Source organism: Tamandua tetradactyla, chromosome 25 (genome assembly GCF_023851605.1).
Source record: "Tamandua tetradactyla isolate mTamTet1 chromosome 25, mTamTet1.pri, whole genome shotgun sequence".
Taxonomy (NCBI): domain Eukaryota; kingdom Metazoa; phylum Chordata; class Mammalia; order Pilosa; family Myrmecophagidae; genus Tamandua; species Tamandua tetradactyla.
In genome coordinates this window covers 18,149,224-18,164,527 of record NC_135351.1, presented here as the reverse complement: position 1 = coordinate 18,164,527, position 15,304 = coordinate 18,149,224, and the positions used below count along the sequence as shown (strand labels likewise).

General features: G+C 43.0%; 1 long non-coding RNA gene across 3 annotated transcripts in view; it reads left to right on the top strand.

The window, feature by feature from the left end:
* Nucleotides 1–9,169: 9,169 nt before the first annotated feature.
* The window catches only part of LOC143669163 (uncharacterized), a 209,256-nt gene continuing 203,121 nt past the window's right edge, over nucleotides 9,170–15,304 (top strand). For all 3 annotated transcript variants that reach the window (XR_013168758.1, XR_013168757.1, XR_013168759.1), the window contains exons 1-2: nucleotides 9,170–9,225; nucleotides 12,025–12,197. This is a non-coding gene — a long non-coding RNA (uncharacterized LOC143669163). The remainder of the gene's footprint in view (nucleotides 9,226–12,024; nucleotides 12,198–15,304) is intronic.

Sequence of the window (15,304 nt, the reverse complement as noted above, 5' to 3'; positions counted from 1 at the left end):
TACCTTCACACACATACAGTCCATCCAAAGTACACAACCAGTAGCTCACAAGATCATCACATAGGTGTGCGTTCATCATCATGATCATTTTTAGAACATTTGCATCACTCCAGAAAAAGAAATAAAAAGAAAAAGGAAAAAAAAAACATACGTCCCTTATCCCTTATCCCTCCCTCTCATTGGCAACTAGCATGGCAATCTATCCATTTTTTGTTTTTTGACTCCTTATCCCCACTCTTCCATTGTTTGTTTATTTTTTTGTCCTTATTTTTTTGCTTATCTGTCCAAACCCTAAAAGGAATGAAAGAAGCATCAACCACAATGTTCTCACAATCACATGGTCACATTGTAAAAGCTATATAGTTATACAATCATCTTCAAGAATCATAGCTACTGGAACACAGCTCAACAGTTTCAGGTGCTTCCTTCCAGCCACTCCAGTACACCATAAACAAAAAAGGTATATCTATATAATGCATGAGAATAACCTCCAGGATAACCTCTTGACTCTATTTGAAATTTCTCAGCCACTGAAACTTTATTTTGTCACATTTCCCTCTTCCCCTTTTTGGTCAAGAAGACTTTCTCAGGTGGGCCACGGTGGCTCAGCAGGCAAGAATGCTTGCCTGCCATGCCAGAGGACCCAGGTTCGATTCCTGGTGCCTGCCCATGTAAAAAAATAAAGAAAGAAAATAAAAAGAAAAAAAAAAAGAAGGCTTTCTCAATCCCTAGATGTCAGGTCCTGGCTCATCCCTAAGAGTCACGTGGCAGGCTTAATTTTAATTTGGAAAGGAAAGATTTTATCATGGACTGGAAAAGAGGAAGAGGTGGGGGGGGAAGAAAGATGGAGCTAATGATGGTTACCATGTGTGGCTATGTTTGCTGGCGGTCAGGTTGCTATGCCTGGACCCCAGGAACGGAAGTAGGGGTGTTTGGGGCGTTTACCCCAAAGGGCAACTTGATTCAGAATGCAGACAATGAGGTTCTCACCCCAAGGATCCTCCTCTTAAGACAACCGTTTAAGGCCCGGGTGCTCCAGTAGAATTTCTGTGGCTACCTCTGTTCATTGAGCAGGCTTGTATTTAACACCTGGTCAAAGTTGATCAAGGGGACTGGGGCTTTATGTGGCAGCTAATTGGGTGCTATAAGGGACAGGCCCCAAATTGTAGTGTCAGCAACGGTGCCTTGCATAATGAGCTGCTTGGAATGCCCACCTGGGGATGTGTCCGAGATAAACGAGCGCTGTAGGTATGTATGGGACAAGCAGTGTGTCAATTACATTGTAGATGTCCAGATTTATGTGCTTTTTGGCAGTGCTGCTGAGCTATTCATCGTGTTTCACGAACGGACCCCGTGTAAACCAATAGCAAATGGCATGTCTCGTGGACCATTGCAGTGAAAAAAAAAATTACATTTCCTTCTATATCTTCTGCTGACATCTAAGGTACTGAACAAGAAAATGGATGCACAGATGCATGAAACAACCATCAAATATCAGCCTACCTTGTTGTTGTTTTTTTTTGTGTGTGTTGTTATTGTTAAAATAAAGACCTAACCATGTTTTCTGAGCTAGGGCAACCACATTTCTAGCCAGCATCTGGAAATGGCATATTTCACATAAAAGTGCATCGGGTTACAACATTTTATTTTAATGACAAAGTGAGGATTTCATGGCTTTGCTTTACTTTTATGACAATCTTGCTTAGATGGGCCATACATGTAGATTTCTTATTACTTGTGAGCTACATAGCTCATGAAGTGCAATACATCTAATGTCATAATTAAATGTCGTCAGGCTAATGTGTATGAGTGTTTTGAGCTTTATCACTAATTGCTGTGTTAGCATGAATTAGACAGTGGAGTAATTAGAAGCCCAAATGCAGCTGTGTCTTCTGTGCTGCCGTTTCAGGGGTGGGCTGTGGGTACGTGTACTTGTGGGAGAGAGTCTGCTTGCAGAAACCAGCTCCACACCCTCTCTCTCCTTATTCCTGAGTTGTTTCAAGGTCTTTGCTAGTTTCTCCCGTCTGTGAAGAAGTCTCTAAAAGGATGCAGGGAACGAAGCCATTGTCTGTAAGAGGGATTCCACAGTCTCTCTCAATAAGCAATGTATGTCATCAGTCTGCAGGGAAAGCTTCATGCTCAAAACCAGAATGAATGGAAGACAGGTATTAGAGTTTACAGAAGGCATGTTTATCTTCAGGACAGATTAGTTGGGGTTGGGGTGGGTAAGTGTGTATGGTGAGAGGGAGCTGGGCATTGTCAGAGAAGAAAAGAGTGAGACATTTGTTTTAAGCCTTGAGATCTTCTTTAATCTTCTCTACATTTGTCAAATCCTTAAGGACTCAACCTGTCAACCAAGTGACAGTTGAACTTTTCCCCCACCCATTCTCCCCTGCCCCCTCCCACCCTCCTCCTTGGTTTTGTACAAACAGGAGTCACATGAGAGGTCTATCAAAGTCATGCTTTGGCTTCCAGGTACCGTAACTTTCCTTAGAAGTCAATGACACAAGGCAAACTCTTTGGGATGATGCCCCTGTGTCCAGGAGAGCCCCCCCACGGCCCCGTCCTGACCTCCCCTTTACCCCAGGGCTCCTCTGGGGTGCTTCTCTAGTCAAAGGACCCTTTTCCTTTCAAAGTCTGGCTGTAATCACGAAGCAGCTGATCTTAATCCTCATGGTTTCTGTGCCATGTTGCTGAGGTAGACAATGCAACAGCCTCAGGGAACAGTCTGTCCTCGGATAACTTTTACCTGCTGGAGAGGTGATTACCACCTGCTTGATTTCTCAGGCAATTTTAATTCCCTGTTGCTTGGTGATAAGAAATCTGAGAGAGAGAGACAGAGAGATAGAGAGACAGAGAGACAGAGAGCTTCATTCTATTGGGTTACCCTGTAGGTTGTTCCCCAGCCCCAAGATATTCTGTGTGCTTGGCTTGTCCCTGTCTTATTCATTCCAGATATTTTTAATAGGGTGGTTGACGTGTGGGTCCTGCTAATGTTTGAGCCACTTTGCACTGTTGTTTTCTCTCTTGTCCTCGAAGACCAGCCGTAGCCCTTGGAGTTGTTTGCCACTGGTGGTAGAAACAGGAGAACGAAAAAGACTCCACGTGACCATCTGACAGCTTTGACAGGTCTTGTCAAGTTCCCATTCCCAGGGGCACCTCCTGCCCATTAGGAGGCTGATTACCTATGTACTGGGGAGACTCCTCAATTCCAGTGGAGACAAGATCAAGGCCTAATGCACAGTGTCAGCACCGGGCCTCCCTTTTCTTGACCATCAAATTTTGTCAGAATGGCTTATTGACAAACAGGCCTAGGGTAGGAAGATAAAGAGTTGTCATTGAGAAATAAACGCTGTTACTTTTCTTCACAAGTTGTAACCATTTTTCCAACTCTTCCCCCCCCCCCCCCCCCCCCGCCATGCTCCCTCTTCCCTCACCTCCGCACATTGCTCATTAGCAAAGTGCTCCTGAAATTCCATCCTGACAGCCTCCCGCTGAGCAGGTGTGTGCTGGTTCTCATTCTGGGTAGGGGCTCTTGTGTCTTACTTTCCTAAACATCCTCTTCTCCCTTTAAAAAAAAATTGGTAAGTTTCCCAGGCAGTGTCAAAGAATGTTCGAGGCAAATCATACAGTTGCACCATGTATATCTCTAAAATGGGCAAGGGATATCTTTAATTTCCCCCTCTGCTTGGCTGGCCATGTTCACCATCCCTTGCGTATTTGGCAATTTTAAATCTAGATCGTTTATATTTAATACAATTCCAGGAACTCTTCCACACTTGGCAAGGCTTCTTTTAGGTCTCAGTATTGACACTGTGACCTCATATATCATCCTGTACTTCCCATATCAGAGGGCTCTATATGCTGTGGTTGTTTTTTATTTTTTTGTTTTTGTTTTTGTCTATACTCCCCATTAATTCAAAGGATAGGCAGGGTCTATCTTATTTTATTGTATGTCACTCTCTGGCATTGAGCTTAATGCAAGAGATGCTCAATTAAGTTCTGTCGAATAAATGCATACATTTATGCATACTTACTCTGCAGAAGATTATTATGCTAACTTGCTGGAAGGCTGACCCTGAGTTTTAAAAAGTTATTATGTGGGAGGGAGGACAAGCCCCAAATTCAGAAATCCTGACAATAAATTGCAGAGTTGGAGAACTGCCACAAAGCAAATTACTTTGGTGGTGGTGAAGAGGCAGGAGGGGATCAGGAAAAGTTTCTTGGATAAAGGAGAATTGAAGTTGACCCTTGAAGGATGAGTGGCATCTTGATGGATGGGGTGGATTGGAGGTCTGGGGAAGAAAGAAAACAAGGTAGGCATTTTTTGTTTTGGGCACCCAGATTCATTCACCCTACTTTTAGAAAACCATCTCTTTATTGGTTCGCATGGGCAGGCTCTGGGAATCGAACATTCACCCCGCTTTTAATAACAGCTCTTGGTTTTCTTCTGGATGTCTGTCAGCACAGTAGAGCTGATGCCACTGGAGGTGCTACCAGGTCTGGCCATTGAGAAGCAGGACTAGATATGTTCACCTGGAGACGGACAGACATGTCAGAAAAGAAGATACAGCAATGGAAAAGAAGCATGAAAAGATTCTCACCATTGTTATTCATTAGGGAAATACAAATTGAAGCCACAATGAGCTATTACCACATACCCACCAAACGCTGGAGAGTGTGCAGATCCACTGGGACTCTTGCACATTGCTGGTTGGAGTTTAATATGGTGCAGCCAGTTTGAAAAACTGTGGGAAGCAAAACCTTATACGCCAGCAATTTCTCTCCTAGGCATTTACCCAAAAGAGATAAAAACACAGATCTGTAAGAATGTTCACTGCAGTTTTAATCCTCATTGCAAAAAAATTGGAAACACACTAAATGCCTATCAGCAGGTAAATGGATATAGAATGTGTTATGTCTATGCAGGGGAATCTACTTAGCAATAAAGAGGAATGCAACAACTTGGGTGTATCTTAAAAACATTATTTTATGTGAAAGATACCAACCACAAAAGACTGTATGCTTGATCCCATTTATATGACCTTCAACAACAGACAAAACTAATCTAAGGGGATAAAAATCAGGATAGTGGTTGCCTCTGGGCAGGGAGGTAGATTGATAAGAAAGGGGTGCCGGGGAACTTTCTAGGGTGTTGGCACTCTTCTATATCTTGATTGTGATATTGGTATGTATTTATTTGTCAAAACTCATAGTACTGTACTCTTAAATCTGTAGAATTTAATGCATTTAAATAATACCTCCATTTTAAAAGGTCAGAAAATTTAGAAAAAATTCCAGTAGTTCTACCACCCAAAGAAAATACTATTGGCATTTTGGTATAGTATCTTCTTGTATTTTCATTTTATGTAAACTTTTATAAATATAGAGATGTAACTAAATTTATATTTAGTGCTTTGTTCCTTTTCCAGTTAAGATTATATTCTAGTCATTTCCTATGTTATAGCACGGATTAAAAAACAAACACTTTTTAATGCTGCCTGTTCCCAGGAGTCGCTTTACCAAGGTTTACTTTATCTTTTGCCTGTGATAGTGTCAAATCGGATGGTGTCCAGGTTTCTAGCTAGAGCTATTGCCTTTTGACAAATACTCAGAAATAGAATGAGTGGAAGAGAATGAATCTTTTCTGTTTCTTGATACCTATGCAGTTTAAATATTACTTCAAGTGGCTTAGGGTAAGATTCAAGCCCATACATATAGAACTAAAACAGCTACCACCAGCCCATTTTGCAGCCTCTTTATTAGTATTCTATATTAGCCATAAGCCTGAATTCACTTCTGGGCTTCAAATCTCTTGCTTGCTTTGTTGTCTATACTGCAGTCAAAGGGACACATAACCAAGATGAAGTGAATTATTCATTGGCACCAGTGGGGATAGCTCAAATGTTCTCACAATGGAGTCCATCTCATGTTAGTTTTCAGAATTGAAAAAAATAGATGTCAAAGCTCTTTAATTAGCATTGTTATAATTTCCTCCATGAGTCCCATTGCATAAGAGCTGTGGGCTTAATAGCATAGTATTCACCTCACTTCCTCTCTTATTGAAACCTCTTACCTCTGCTCCATTCCGAGGAAAGCTTGTGACCTTGAACTGGACAATTTTCTGTCCAAGGATCTAGGTCTATTCATCCGCTAAGCATCACTTTTTCCACTTCTTATGCTTCCTCTCTCAAGTATCATTTATGAAGAAGGCTATGGCCAAACCAGAAAGGGAAGGAAACTGATACTCATTGACTTGTTATGCTGTCATACCCTTGATGCACATTTCCTCACTCAATTATCCCAACTGCTTTTTGAGTTGGATGTTGTGACTTGTATCTTACAGAAGAGGAAACTGAGGCCCAGCGAGTTAGGTAACCTGCTTATTGTAGAAATGATTGTTCAAATAATAGATGTTTATGGTCTGGAGATGAAATAGCAAATTAAATCCTGTGCTGACTCCCCACTCTTCCAGCTCCTCCTTGGAAAGGCCCAGAGGCTCTGAGCAGAGGGAGATAAGGCTGAGGCATTACTGTGTCAGCAGCGCCCAGAAGCAGTGTGTCTGGTAGGTAGGTGTTTGAGAATGAAATATTGGTGAAGCAGGGTGGAAACTTAGGCCACGTCATCACTGGCCATTCCATTATACATATGGTGTCACAACTGTGGTTCCGTCAGGATGGCCCGATTTCTACTGTAACTCTGCAATGAGTAAGCAACTGCCTGTGTGTTGCCAGTGCTGCCATATTGTCTCCCTTGGAGCTGTTGCTTCTCAGTGAAGTGAGTTTTAGCCAGGTAGTCAGATTGATGGCGGACTTTGGGGAGTGTCAATTCCACCTCCAGAAAGGGAAAGGGTCATGCAGTGAGTTTAGTGGCAGTTTCAAGTCTAGACTTCTGTCTCTTCTCCTAGCCCCAATTTTTCCTACAGGAGAATTAAGTATTGGTGACCTATTTAGACACCTTAGGTCTTTTGAGGAATGCTATGAGAATTTGAGTGAAACCTCTCTTCAATGATTTCTCTGTCATCCTCCCCCTTCCATGTGAGACAAACAGAGCTTCTTATCCTTGCACATGTGGACGCACACCTAGGAAATGACATTGGAAAGGGATGATGACTGGCTCATGGCTCCACCCAACAGACCCCGGGGCTCTGGCCCCTGAGCTCTCCTTGAGTTTCCTTCAGACTGAGGAGATCATTATTGGGACCATACTATGAAGCAACATACTGGTTGGGAAACTCTGGGCTAAAGTTTATCTGCAGAAACTGGAAGTATTACCTTAGCCACAGCATGACTAGTTTTCAGCACAAGTTCCAAGGGTTAACTCCGGAGGTTAATTGATATGTCTTTGGGATCTTACCCTTCTCTCTTTTTAAAGAACATTAAATAGAATAGTTTGAGCTACCTTCTCAGATGTAAAGCCTCATCTTTATCTTGATAGGACTGCTATCAAGTCGGGGAGGGGAGAGGAACAGTGAGAGACAGACAGAAAGAGAAAGACAGAGGGAGAGACAAATTTCATTTCACCAGTAATATTCAGAGTCGCTCATCCATGGATGATAAACTGTTGAAAAACTTCTTTGGAATTGTCCTGCTTAACTAATGGCCTGGGTGCTATTAATACAAATTAATATTTTAATAATCATAATATTAATAATCATTAATATTTCATAATCATATATATGTTGATTATGAAAACAGGGAACAACCTGAAATAACATGGAAAGAAATGACTGTGGAGTCAGCTAAGGCCTGAAAAAGAGTACCAGGTGCTCCCCCTGTTAATTCTGTGGCCTTGCGACATTGTTCTACCTTTCTGTACAATGGGTATAATAAAACAGACCTTATGAGGCTGTTCTGGTAATTAAATGAGATAAGGCATGTGAAGTATTAGGTGCATACATTTAATTGAATGCTCAACGCACATTAAAATTCTGAAGGTAGCTTCATTCTGATATGTTGTCAGACTGTAGAATCAATCTTCCAGGGAATTTTTTTGGCACTTGGGTAATTGCCATAGTCTTTAAAATGGTTTCTACCACAAGATCAATGTCATTGTGAATTTTACAGTTTAACGATCAACGTTTTGGGCTACGGTGGCTCAGTGGTAGATTTCTCACCTGCCATGCTGGAGACCAGGGTCCGATTACAGGTCTCTGCTCATGTAAAAATAAATAAATAAAAACTTACTAAGCAAAACTTAAAAGAAAAACAATCAACGTTTTGACAAGGTCCAGTTTGACATTAGGAAGTAAAGGTGTTGCATTTATAAATGTAGACAAAAATGCTGCTCCCATAAATGCATCTGGTCCTGTATTGTGCCCATTTGATAAATGAAAAAGGCACTATATACATTATTTTTTAAATTTATTTTTAATTTATTAATTAAAAAATTAACAAACCAAATAAAACATCAACATATATAATCAGTAATTCACAATATCATCACTTAGTTACAATTATATACATTATTGAATGTCATGACAGTGCTATGAAGTAGGTATAATCAGTTCTTTGCTACAAATAGAGAAGTCAAGGCTGGGAGATTTAAGTGTCCAAGGTGACTTGGCTAGTGAGAGGCAGAACCAGAATTCAAAATCGGTTTTTCCTGACTGTAAACCCTCCCCGTTTTTCAGACATATGGATACACAGTTTGAATACAACGACATAATTTGGATGGTCTTTACATTTTATTGTAAAGCATGGTATTGCTTAGGAGTCAGATGATTTCCTTCAGTGTCTTCCCTTATGCATGTTCTTTGGGTACAATTCTTGGTCTGAAAGTTGAGCATCCGATACACCTCTCCGGTATAAATTAAAATGGAACCCTCATGCAATCGGTTAGAAGAATAAAATTAATGAATGTCAGCCAAATATCACCAGTGTTAGTATTTTGATGCACAACACATTTTTCTTTTTCAAAAATTTTATGTTATGGGTACTGTGTTAGGACCTGCTTTTTAAACTTTTACAATAGATTGTGGGTGTCTTTGGCAATAGGCAGATATTTGCATCATCATTCTTTGTGGCTGGGTAGTTGTTAGGTGGGGGGAACAGGGAAGGGTGCTGCAACTGGAGCTGCAAGTGGAGCGGCAGGAGGCTGTCTCGCCCCTCCCATCATGTCTTCCGGAACTAATGAACCGCCCCTTCAAGACGACATGACTTCCGGGACCGCCCCTTCCGGCCCTCCATTTTTAAAAGCTGCCCTCCTCCCTCCGTGTTGGGTTCGGTGAGTGCTGCCCAAGAGCGTAGAAATAAATCCGCCCACTTTAAATTTCCTAGTCTACCTTCCTTCTTTCTCACTTTTTCGCCTCCTAAACCTTTCAGTAGTATTCCATTGAATGGTTATATCATAAGTAATTAGGTTTTTACTCTGGTCCCTGAGGTTGTTAACTTATTTCTCTGTCAGGGACAATTCTGCTGATGAGAACACAGCCTTGCGTACCTGGTTGGCCCTTGAACTTCTGACAGGGCTGTAATTTATACTCAGTGGCTCAGCCATATAGGCTGGATTAAGGGGACTTAAACCTGAGGATTAAATTTGAGGATTTCGATCATGCCTGAGGATCCCAGTTTGAGAACCATCTGTGACAATTCATGGCAGGAAGCGCCATGTGCCTTTGGCCTCTCTGCCAGGCCATTTTCTGAGCCAGAAGCAGACCCATGTTCCCATCTCTTTATTTTAGGGGGTCATCCCAGCATAGGCAGGAAGTGCAGTCTTATCTCAAGACAAGAGGGCCTGCCCCATCCCCCCCCCCCTCCCGAAAACCCACCCCCTCACCCCCAGCTTTACATCTCTGAGGACCCAAAGGCTAGAATTCCTGACTACTTGAGAGTCCCTCCTTCTGGGCATTTCCTAAGAATTTTCTCTTTTGTAAGTCCTGGAAGTAAACAGCATATTTTAGAAAAATTCCATTCAAACTAATTAAGACATTTTAAAAGGTTTGGCTTTAAAGAGGTAGGTTTCAGGCATCTGAAAAGTTTACTTCTATGAAACATCTGATTCCCAAATAAATGAGGCCTTGCTGTATTTATTTGTGAGAACGAGAAGCAGCTGATTTCAGCGACCTGCGTTTCAAACCCCATTATAGGCTGGGACTTACTGGGCGTGTCCCTTAACCTCTCTGGGTCTGTTCCTTCCTTTGCAAAATGTGTATCTGGCAGGTGTGCTGTAAGGATTAAATGAGATGGTGAATGCAGAGCTCTTCTCACAAAGCCAGACCCCAGCAACTGCTCAAACTGCCAGCAAGTAGCTTTTATTAGCAAGATATTTAATCAGAGCAAGTAATTCAGAAGAGAGACTGGCCATTCCTTTTTGCTAGGAAATACCTGGCTCTAAATGTCTAAAATGATAATTACTCATTATTTAGCTCTCCCTGGGGCATCGTCCAGCTGTGTGTCTTAAATTCGTTTTGCAGAAAAGGACATGAAAGAGTTAAACGGAAATCAATTTTTACCCTCTTTTGGAGTTTTCCGTCTTTGTCTAGCATCAAAGTGGTCTGCAGTCCGTTTTGCCAGTTTATACATATTGTTGTACTCAAGGAAGGGCTGGAGGAGCTGAGCTGGCTGCTTGATTAACTGTGACTCTCTTCCAGGCTGGTTTAAGAGACCAAATGGATTCTACCCCTTTAAGGTTTAATGATAAAGGGAGTTGAGGGGTGGGAGTGGGGGGGAGCTTCTCCCCCCCCTTTTCAAATGAGACTTTGTGGAGGCCCAATAATAAATCATTTGTTCCCTCTAAATGCACTCTAGCATTCACACAGGCACACACTCAGATGGTTCCCACTTGAAATTTCTCATCAAGTGCAAATAGCTCCCAGCCGGGACGGCTGAGCCTTTCTCCAGCCTCTTTGTGGAGCAAGGAGGCTTCAGCTTGTGGCCAGCCCTGGGGACTCGTGGGTGTACACAGCCTGGGCCGCACTGGATACGCAGCCAGAGGCTTGCTTTGTCCCTTACCCCCACCCCATCCCACCCCTTTACCCCTCCCTCCTGCATGAATCTCTCAAGAGGAGAAAATCCGCAAAATAAAGAATTTGGAAGGTCGACCTGTTTTCCAACCTGGTACACAATCCTTGGAGTTGCCTTGGATTTACCCTGAAGCCTCCCCTCTCCCAGGGAAAGTTGCTTCATGTTGCAGCTTAGCAGGTTTGTCCAGCTCCTTGGAAGCTACAGAGGCTTCTGGAAAAAAGGAGCAGAAGAAAGTGACTCGGCAGCAGACCCAGGGGTGGGCTTGCACTTTCCGGCCTGGCTTGAACCCACTCCTCTTCCTTGTACCCCGTGGGGTGGGGGAAGGCCCGGAGGTGGCTTGTGGCCGCTTCCAGGCGACCCTCCCCAGCTCCTGCCTCCTAGCCCGCGGGAAGCGGTTTTCCCACTCTGTTCTCATTTTGGGCACGCCAGGTTCTCCTTGGCGTCCCAGTGTGTGGATGGGATAATTGCTGATTAATGCATGTGTCGGGCAGGACCTTTGGGGTAATTTGATTTGCTTGATATCTAGAGTAATCACCCCTCTTTCCTCCCTGCTCCCTTTCTTTTCCTGAGTTTGCGGCTGTGTTTACTTGGTCTGTGTTTTAAGTAGACCAATGACGCATGTTTGGGGTGCTCCTTTTCGCCCAAGTTTTAATTTAATTTTGCAACAGGCTTCTATAATTATGGATCCAGGTATCTCCTTCATTTCACCTCACCAGAGTCAGCGGTCAGGACTTTCCCCATCTTTCCTCCCCCCCACCCCCCCCAACACCCCCCATCCCATCAAACCCCAGCAGTGAGGTGGCTGCGGGAGGTCCCCATTTTTGCTGCCATTATCCCAGGCTTTATGGTCTCTGAGGGTGGAAGCCATATGCTGCCCCGGACCAAATCCAGAGGGGGAAGTGACACCCAGAAAGATCTGTTAGTCCGCTGGAGAACTTTCCTGGACTCTAGATAATCAGTCATCTGCAAAATAATCCCTTGAGGCAGATGCTGCAGGGGCTATCCAGGAAGGCTGTCTCTACAAGATGCATGGTGCTGTCTTTTCTTTCTTTCTTTTAAGGAACTATGTGGAGGAGGAAGCAGCCTGTGGAAGTTCTAGTTGCAAGACTGCCCACGTGGCTGAGACAGCGAGAGCAATGGACTAGGAAATAGATGAAGTCAACCAACCCTGGGTTACAATCTGCCTGCAAAGTTGAGATAAAATTTGAGCAAGGGAGCCTGGATCAATTTATGGTATGTTCCCAGTTAGTTTCAAGAAGTAAACTGAGCAGCCCACTTCTGAGGCTGCAAAAATGGGCTGTTTCTTTAAATGTGTTATCCACCCACTCTTGTTTTAGTTTGCTTAATTTGATCTTAGAAAACTCCTAAGGAAGGTAATTCTCTACTATTCTGATTCTGAAGAGGGGAGAAATATCTTATTCTCAAGAAGCTGTTAAGAGATTTTCAGAGCCACGCTGGTGAGGGACTGACCTAGAAACACCTTTATGGTTTCAACATGGACTTATTAAGCCTGTGCTGAGTGTTGGGAGGATACAAATGACTTAAGATGTGGTCCTTGCCTGCCCTGATGTAGCTTCAAGACTCTTTCGGGGACAAGACTAACACAGTAAAAATAGTTAAATAGAAACAGCCTGGTGTTATGGAGAGAGAATGGAATGGAAATAGGGACATGGCTTCTATTCCCTCCCCTGCCACTAATGAGTGCTGGGATCTTGGGCAAGTAATTGCTCAGGCTCGGTTTCTCACTACAAATTAAGGGAGTTGAACTAAATAATCTCCTAAAGTTCCTTGGAGCCTCAATCTTCAGAATCTAATTAAAAACACCAGTAGATATATTGTATAGCCAAGTAATAAAGGGAATGACATGGGCAATGAACGTGGTGAGTTAGAATTCAGAAAGGGTTTGGCTCACCTTGAATTGGAGGATACCTTGAGAAGGTACCACTGAAGAGCTGGGACTCGGGCTGAATTTTGAAAAGTGGGCAAGTGATCAAGTGGAGAGTGATTGCAAAGTGGTTTGAAATACAAGGGATAGGCCAAACCATTGGAGCAATTAGCAGTGGGGGTAGTTAGAGACAAGTTGGAAAGTTGGGTTGGGGTTAGATGAAAGGGTCTTGAAGCCTGACCTAAGGAGTTAGAAACTGAGCTTATAGACAAAAGGTAGCTATCGAAGTTGTGATGTAAAAGCGGTAAGACTGGACAAGGTGTGTTTCTGGGACAATGTAGAAACAGACTTGCCTTCATTTGTGGCATAAGTGCTGACCTGTCGGTGGTTTTCGGAAGCTTTCACCTTGTCAGACTCCACTTGGTTCTGCTTGGCTTTTGCCTTTCTTGGCTGATCTCAATCAATCAACGATGGAGGACTGGGTCAGAAGAAAGGGCAAGAAGACAAGCAGTAGCCTGTGGAAGAGTGATCATTGCCTTTTATATTTGAAAATGGGCTGAGAAAAGTCTTCTTCTGTGTGTGTGTGTGTGTTTACTGAGTACTTAGAGCACCTGAGATGAGTCAAGATTAGTAGGATGAATTAGAGAATGGGATCTGAGGGGTGTGGAACTAGAATGACTTTTCTGACAGTTGCTCAAAATTCTGACTCTTGACTGTTAGAGAACGTCTCAGGCAGTATTGCAAAGGAGGCAGAGAATCAGTCCTTTTTCTTCCGTACCTGTCTCTGGGTCTCTGCTCTTTTCTCCACCTCCCTCCCTTCAATTAAGTGTACTCTCAAAGAAGGAATGTTTGTTGAAACAAACATTGTATGTAAGCATTGGCTGACCTGAGAAATCAATTTGTTATTTCTCGAGGAGTATTTGCATTTAAAATCTTATCTCTTGTTAGGAATAAAACTAGACTTTGTTAACTGTCAAAGAGATCCCAGTATTTGATGATTAGGTAGAAGAAGTGTGGGGAAGTCTTTCCTGACCTCCTGCTTTGCATGTAAATCTCACACAGATGACCCTCAATTTTTATACCATTTACAGCTAGAGGAAGAAGGGATTGGTCCTTTTGGGAAGCCTTTGCTTTCACAGAATTAATATGAAAAAGCAATTAGAAATTCAAAGAATAGTCATACCATTCTCTTGCTTTTGCTCCTTCTTATTGTCATCTTTGCTAGAAAGAACCCAGACATTGTCCCAGGTGTCTGTGAAGAACCTGGCAATTTTTAAACTGTTCTGGGGTAGTTGAGGACATGACTCCATTCCTTTCAGGACTGTCTAGAGATTTTAATGCTGAGGAAATTTCCCTTAATTAGTTTTACAAAGCTTGATCAATCTGCCTGGATAAGGGGCATTCCCCAGCTGTTTGCATGCCTACCTAAAGGTGAGCCAGACACCTGCCTCTCTATATACTGTGAAACCTGGTGCAGTGTTCCTGTGACCAGAATAACTACAGGGATTCTCACCTTGCTTCCCATGTTTAACCGCTGGGACATAGAGGAGGCTTGCTCTATCCCAGGAAACCTCACAAAGCTGAAGTGACAGGAGCTGGGTTTTTCTGTGCTTCACCATGGTGGAATAGAAAGAGAAGGGGAGCCTGAGGAAGCAGCCACTGGGGCAGGGCACGTGGAAGAAGTGTCGCTTTGGGTATCTAATAAGAAGGACAAAGCTTGTAGTAGGTTGTCAGAAACTGTCAGTCAATAAATATTTATTGAGTACTTCCTATATAGTGGACACAAGGTAAAGGGATAAAAGAAAGATCCGTGTTTTTTCTGTGCTCTCAGACAAGTTATAACATAATAATTTATAAAACAGTGTGGAAGATTATATTTCTCCAAAATGGCCATTGTAATATTGTTGGTCCCATATGCTTTTCCAGAACCTTGCCACCCCCATATCGAGAGGTAGAACCTATTTTTCCTCCCCCTGGACTCAGTTGGGCCTTTGTGATCACCTCAATGGATTGACCATAGAGGGAGTGATACCATGTGACTCCTGAGGCCAGGTCGTAAAATGAAGTATGGTTTGGCCCTCTTTCTCTGGAGACACTCACCTTTGGGACCCAGCCACCATGTGTGAGGAGGAGGCCTCATCACATACAGAGGCCACCGGTCAGTATTCCCAGAAGCCCCCAACTAAGGTCCCATTGATAGCCAGCAATAAATACCAGGTATGTGTGTGACTTTAGATCTCAGCCCCCAGCCTTTGAGCCACCCCAGCTGATGCCAAGGTGAGTGAAGGAAAGCTATCTTCAGTGAGTAGGCCCAAACTGCAGATTCGTGAGCATAGTAAATGTTCTCATTATTTGAAGCCTCTAGTCCTGGAGTGTTTATTATAAAGCAATTGATAACCAGGAGAGAGGATGGTAAGTAATATGTTGGTGGGGAGAACGATGCTTTGGGAAAACC